The following is a 7963-nucleotide window of genomic DNA, read 5'->3' as shown; positions in this document are numbered from 1 at the left end:
GCTCCCTGGATCAGTACAAGATCAGTATTCCTTTGTCTGTTATTTTGTGAGCCCCTATTATCCCCCCCTTTTTGATGACAGACAGTCTGTTATTTCCCTGAGGACTGGTTCAAGTTTGGTATGTTCCTCGCCTTAGATGTTAGACTGAGGTCTAGCAACAACCTTTTCCATGGGTCTCTGAGGGAGTTCTGTTGGCCCGTAGGGGAACAGTGATGTCCCACTCTGTTGGTCTTTATTGGGACAACAATGGCCTGCTCTGTTAGTTGGCATAGGCTATGCGGGGCTTTGTAGATTTGGCTCCTCCTTACTGACCTGGCAACTGCCAACAATGTTGATGGCACAAAGAGTGCCCATTAGGAATGGCCTGGTGCAGTTTAACAGAGGCTCACAAAGAAGATTTGCATTTCATGGTTAACAGCTCCAGTAAGCTGAGTACTGACTAGGGCTGTTCACCAAATAATAAAAAAGGTTAGTTCATTATTTATACAGTAGATAAATCAGAAAACGTGAATCCCCTTAATTAAGTTCAGATTATTATACTTAGGAATCCAATGCTAGCTGCAGACCTGCTTCTAACACCCTGCCCTTAGCCATGTTCATTGGGAGGCCATCCAGACTACAATGTTGGTTGATGCAAACCAGACAACGCTGTGTTGGTAAGGGCTTTTCTTTTCAAAGCTGTTGGCTTGAAACTTATATATGGTTAACAGGTTATTGAGTGCAAAATTACCATTTGTATCAGGAGTGCAGTGGTGGGCACAGTGAGGTCTAGATAAATGTCTCCATCAGCAGAAAAACCAAAAAACGAAATGTTCCTGAGGTTACACAAAACCAACACCTCTTTCACTTTGCATCACGTACTGAACATCAGAGAACATGTTCTGTGGCTCAGTATTTCCTTTCAGACCAGAAGTGGTGGGTGTCCGGGCAATGGGTTTAAAACAGGGGCCTACTGACTCTGCATTCTACCTCTGTCATATTTGATTGTGTTCTGATCTGCAGGATGATAGACAGAGTGGGATATACGCTCAGCTGTGTAAATACAGTCAGACTGCCTACCTCAGCGTCAGTTCTTCCGTGCTGGTCAAGTGCAAAAGCAATTCAGTGAAATTCAATGAGGCGGATTCCGGTTTTTAACATATTTTCAGGTCTTATCTGCTTCACAGGAACCAGATGGCAGTTATACTGTACCACCTTCTGCTGTGAGATGACTGAAGCTAAGTGGGGCTGTTTCTATGAAAACCAGGTTTTGATAGAAATGGTGTTAGTGAGTCAGCAGGGGCCAGTTGTATAATTATAATAATATATACAGCACCCTCCAAAAGTATGGCAATCTGTTATTTTTTCTGCATTGCAGACAATCAGCATTTATTTTGTGGTATTTACTTTATATGTGTTTTATCATTTTAAAGAAACTGCTGCTTTTGTGCTGAGTTCCACCATTTGCAGCTGTACAAAATTAACTTAAAAGGTGAACAGAAGTACAGAATAGATACAGCAGTACAGTATCCACTCAATTTAGGTATTTTTTAAGTAACTTATTGGTCTTCTGCTGCTGTAGCCTATCCACTTAAGAGGTTTGACATGTTGTGTGTTCAGAGATACTCTTCTGCATACCACCGTTGTAATGTGTGGTTATTTGCGTCACTGTCACCTTCCTGTCAGCTTTGACCAGTCTGGCCCTTCTCCTCTGACCTCTCTCTCATTAACAATGCATAACTGCTGCTCACTGGGCTTTTTTTTTTCTTTTTTTCGCACCATTCTCTGCAAACCCTGTTGTGCCTGATATACTCAAACCACCCTGTCTGGTGCCAACAATAATTCCATGGTCAAAGTCCCCATTCTGAAATTTGGTCTGAAAAATAGCTCAACCTCTTGACCATGCCTGAATGCTTGTATGCATTTAGTTGCTGCCACATGATTGGCTGATTAAATATTTGTATTAACAAGCTGGTGTACAGGTCTATTTAACAAAGTGTTCACTGAGTGTATACTGATTTCAAAACCCTGCACAGAGAAGAGGAAGGAACTACCTGCACAATCACAATACCAGCCTGCACAATCACAAGGCAGCCATAAAGGCCAGCCTCATTCAACACCATCATCCTCCTGTTGGGTAATATGAATTGCCTGTATATCCACCTTAGCTAATGGGATGTTGAGCCATCTTCTCCAAAAGAAGAGAAAGAGGGACATTTAGCAATGGGCTTTCATCTGTTTACTAATCAGCACTGATCTGAGATGGAGCTGTGCTCACAGCATTCTTCTTCTTCGTACTTGTTATTATATTACGAGTAATATTTTCAGTTAAAGCATGGTATAAACTGCCACCTAGTGGCACACACTAAAATGTGATGTTCTGATTGTTGGTCCACTGCCCAGTTCACAAGGCACATTTGAGGTGGCACATTGTCCTATACTGCCCCCTTCAACTGTGGTAAGATTAGAGAATTGCTTCACTGTGTCAGCTTCCTGCTCAAAAGATTCATGAATGGTGAGCAGATCTGTTGAATTGAACAGATAAACACATATTAAATTCCATTCCACACTTTCAAGCCACTTCCACCAATTCTGATACAAATTCAGCCTGACGCAAGTCAGTGCACCTTATAATAAGTGCTATCCTGGGGGCGACATGGCTCAGGCAGTAAGAGAAGTTTTCTGGCAGTTGGAGGGTTGCAGGTTCGATGTGTCCCTGAGCAAGACACCTAACCCCCATTTGCTCCTGACGAGCTGGTCGGTGCCTTGCATGGCAGCCGTTGGTGTGTGAATGGGTGAATGAGAAGCATCAATTGTACAGCGCTTTAGATAAAGGCGCTATATAAATGCCAACCATTTACCATGTGCAAAAGGTGCTATGTCAGAGGATGATTACATTTTCTGTGAATTTACACAGTGAGAATTTTATTAGGTATTTATTAGACTTGGTTTTTTTTTACGTATTAAGTCTACTGCTGTAGCCTATCCACTATATTACATTACATTAGTCATTTGGCAGACACTCATCCAGAGCAGCGTACAATAAAGTGCAAATCATAACCAGGGACAAGTGTGCTGAAAACCCTACAGGGAAGTACGGTTCCAAGTGCTAGAGTGATTACATAGATAAACACTTGAACCCTAGATTAATCAGACAACTGTGTTATTGCTACCACTTGGTCAGTTTTTGCCAACTATAACACTAAAAATAGTAATATAATGATACATAAGTGTGATAATTACAGCATACAGCATACGGGTCTGAATACTGAATAGGACAAGTTTCGACTGAATCTATGCCCATAACCGTACTGTGAGGAAATTTGGAAGGACTTTCTACGATCTACTGAAGAAGTCGATACCTAATCATAGGAAAGCATCTCAACCTGTCATTTCAACAGAAATATTGTCATTACATTTGTGCACAGAGACCACTTTAAACTGGGGAAAAGTGTGCACATTTTCAAACTCAAACAATGGCAAGATCCGCTGTTGCATAAGTTGTATTTTTTATTATATACATCTGCAGACTTTAAGAACAACGGGGCAGCAGGTGGCTTAAAGGCAAATGAGGCCAACTGACCACGGATGGGGTTGATTGCCCCATCCCTGGCAGGAGGGTGTAGTCCAGTTGTCGGCTAGACATTGGAGGGTGTTTCAGCTATGGAGCAAGGTCAATAACTGCTTCAGGGGTGCCACACTGTGGCTAACCACTCTGTGGCTATGACCTCTCTGGAAAGATTATGAATGTACTGTATGTAGGGGGACTATACATGTAAATAAATGTATCTAGAAGAGATATGCAGAAAAACTCCAGTTACCTTGTATTCACTGCCAAATTAAATTTATGTTATTCCAGTTATTCTCACAAATTACAGAGATTTGGAATAGCTGTTTAATTACTTTATAAAAACTGAACAATGGGCTAAGTATATATTTTCTCTCTTCCATTGTTACATTGTTAAATCTGAGGGAAAATGACACGTTTGACAATGCCAGGTCTATAAGATTAAAACAGGGATCTCTATCATTCAACATGCTGACATGATTTTCTGTAATTAATTCACACGTTTTGCCCGGCACCAGATGGCATTAACTTGGATAAGACTTCAGTTTAATTTAGTAATACACTGAAGTGACATTCATCTCAAGACGGAAGGGATAAACACCACCTGCTGAATGCCTATTGCCAGTTTGCTTGAGTTGGATTAATGCACCCTTTGGTCATTACGATCTTTTTTCTGTTTGATCCAAGGAACAAGCACTGCTTTCTTCACCATGCAATACAAAATACACTTCAGGCTCTCTATCAGGAATGAACTGAACTGCAAATTAGGGAGAAAGGGGCATTTGGCTTAATGTAGCTAAATCAGTAAAAAGCTCTGATTGAGCATAATGAACAAGGAAAAGCAGTTTTGAATCTCGGCTGCTATTAACTAGCTGAGTTTGCAATGCTTGCCCCCTATTCATTTAGATCCTCCATTGGGTAAGCTGTGTGACTACGTAAGTTAACAAGTCTTCCTGAGGTTATTGCCGCATTATTTCCTCTAAACAGTGAACCTGGCACCAGGGACAGTACCCTAATTTCTGGGCCCTGTGCAAATGCAGTGTCTGTGGATCCCCTTCCTATCTCAAACTTTTTCGTCCAGGCCCTTTGACGGCCCCCTCCACCTAGGGCCCCTGGGTAGTCAGTTCAACTAGCCTATCCCCCCCCCACTGTTATGTCCCAGCCTGTCACCAACAAGCTAACACTTGTCACTGAGAGATGTGCCTCTCCTCTGATAGGTGCTAGCTCTCCTGTAGTTCTGTATGGCCTGTGGTATGGAATATAGAGTTATGGGAGAGTGCACTGGAGCAGTACATTTACTAGTGCTGCGGTGCTGCTGGTATGGGTTGAGGGTGAGACAGCAGGAACTCCAGAGGGTGGCAGTGGAGCATGTATTACCCTGTAGTGTCCAAAATAATCAGAGACAGAGAGAGTGTACGCATATATGGATTTTAAACTCCCCCATTTCATGATCGTCAGATCTGCCTTCCGTGGATATCAGCTCTGGTTGTGGAATCACGCACTTGCTTACTCTCCCCTAAGTCAGGTAAGTCATACAAAAATATACCATCAGGCAACACTACGGCGTACAGTAGCAGCTACTATCTGAAGTTGTGTTGTAGATGTATGCGGTGATTGGCATGATAGAGGCCCTCGTGTGCGTGACTCCCCCAAGGCCCTCGCTGTTACCCCTCCGCTGTGAGAAACCCTGGAGGCGGTTTTCCTGTGAGCCGCCGGAGGACTGTGCCTGGCTAACGCCTCAGGGACAGGGCTTAGGAAGGCAACAGGTGCCAACCAGCAGGGCTCTTCCCTCTAACAGTGCATCCATCTGTCCACTCTTCCCTCGCTCTCCCCTGTTTATCGACCACGGGGAGGAAGCGCTGCGAGTTTAATTACAGAACGGCACATTAGCAACACTTTATAATGGACCGGGTGCAGTATCACCCAAAAGTCTGGCCTTAAACTGGCTTTTTACAAATCACATGGAACCCTTTCAAGTTAATGTTCACAAGATATGTTAGAGAAAAGGTTTAAGCATTTTTTTTTTATAATACATGTGGATAACAAAAACATGCTGCAGTGAAAACATTTTCAAAAATATGATGCATTTTTATTGAGTGCCCATTGTATGGTATTGTTGGTTCCACCATAGTGGAAAATGATTAATCAGATTAAGACCAGAGACTCATGCCCCCTCCAGTGGACAAACATAAATGGCTGGGTCTTAGCAGGTTATGTATGTTGTGCATAAGAAGAAATCTATAACATAATGGACTATAAAAAATTACATGAGAAAAACAGTAAAAAGAGAATTAGAACACTCAGAATTAAATTAGTAACTGATTCCTGTGAATATAAAGTAATAGAATTCCCCCACTGAAAAACTACCCATGGTCCTGGGTCAGGAGATATTTTGACCTGTTCTTCTGCTAAAATATTACATTTCTTCCGTTACTGTAGCTGATTTTTATTTCACTTTTCAATGACATCAAGTATTCAATAGCAAACTGGAAGTTATGCATTAAACCAGTGGATCATTATTTTTCATGTCCACAGGTGGCGCCCTCACTCACAAATTACCCAGTCCATCCAATCATTTTGTAAACCACTTGTTCTTGTTGGTCAGGGTCACAGATCACAAGGGGCTGGAGCATGATTCACTGGGAGCAGACCAGAGGAAACATGTGCAGACATGGGGAGAACACAGGAAGCCCTCGGCCGGGATTCAAACCCTTCTGTGTCGTCCCTCAGTAATAAATATTCACAAAGACATATCATATCACAGTGAGACATTATCGCCTTGCTCCTGTTTGTACTTATTTCTACCTTATTATTTTTGATTACTATGAAAATCTTGTGAGGATAAACAATACTATATCAGCTATCAGGAAAGAAACATTATCGTGTGTGTCTGTGCAGCTGCTGGTTGTGTTTTTCCTCATTTGAACGCTGCTTTCTGGGTCACTGGATTTCTACATATGTGGCTTTCCCTCAGGAGTGACGGAAGAGCCCTGTCAGGCTCTTGTGTTTATGAGCACTGTGTACGTGAGATTGCTCCATTCCTTCAGGCGGATAGTAGTGTGCTATTTAGAGTTGTCGCAGAACGGACTGATTCAAATCATCTTGGGTAAGGGACACTGTCAAGCACAAAAATATAATCCAGAAATAATCCAAACCTTTGGCCAGTGTGAGCAACTGTAGCATTTGGTTTGTTTTTTTTGTTTGCCAAGAGTTTACATTATTTATGACAGAACTGCTAGTTCATTTTAAGGTGCTGCATTCAAAATCTCTTCTTTTCTGCTCCCTGACATCAACTTTATGCTTGTCATATAAATCACAGCACCCTAAATATAACACGCATACAAAATATAACACAATGTTTTTTCATTGCGTAACTCTGAAGAATGGAGAGGGAAGGTGGGGGATCCACTGTTATACAAAACAAGTAACAATTTGTACAAGAGAAATACATGAATGAATGATGTGCAATTTTTTCCGTTATGAAACTGTAGAAATTGGTGTTTCAGCGTATTTATCATAATGACATGAATGGCAATATGATGCATTGCTTGTGGTTTCTGATTGAAAGTGTGTGAAGGCATGAAATAGAATAATATAAGACACAATTGCATACAACAGTATACATATACTATATATGTGTGTGGTGTCTGTGTGTGTTTGTGTAATAGCAGCTGTATAAATAAACAACCCACATATCTAAATTTGTATATAAATGTGTATATTAGTATTCATTATTGAATCAACAGTTACAACAGCAGTGTATCACTGGAGAAACCTGCAGCCTTCAAACCACAATGTTCCCTTTCGAGGCATCATCCCACCTCAGCAGGAGAAATGGGACGCACTCATATGAATTATGTTAATAGATTTGTGAATAATCAAAGATGAGTCCATCACACATAAGCCAAGGGGAAGTGGCACACGTGAGGTCGAACTGAAGTTGAAGCTGAAGTTCCTGTGGTCACAGTGGCAGTTCTGTTTGGCCATACGTTCAGCCATCCCAGGAAGGAATACGTCTGTCATGCTGGGAGCGCCCTCATAAAAACCCTTTGATCGCGCTCTCTCTCTTTCATTTCCCAATGCGAATCTTAACCATCATTAACTAATGAAGTATTTTTGCCTGTTACAGCCCCAAACCCAGCTGGACAGTCTAGACAAGGCATAAGTATACCACAATTTCCAGTGTTAATAAGTAAAACACCAACTGCCCCTTCTAGCCGTTTAGTTAATAAATACTGACACATTATTTTGACCACAACTGGAGCCTTTTTGTGTTAACCTGGATCCCAAACACAATTTTTTATTTCTTAATGGGAAACCTGATTGTCACAAAAACAATTGTGGAGTTACAGTAAAGAAACTTTGGGTGCGGTGTGTGGGTTGGCCTATCAATACTGAATGAATCCACACACCCTA

Source organism: Conger conger, chromosome 8 (assembly GCF_963514075.1).
Source record: "Conger conger chromosome 8, fConCon1.1, whole genome shotgun sequence".
Taxonomy (NCBI): Eukaryota; Metazoa; Chordata; class Actinopteri; order Anguilliformes; family Congridae; genus Conger; species Conger conger.
This window is presented reverse-complemented; position numbering follows the sequence as displayed.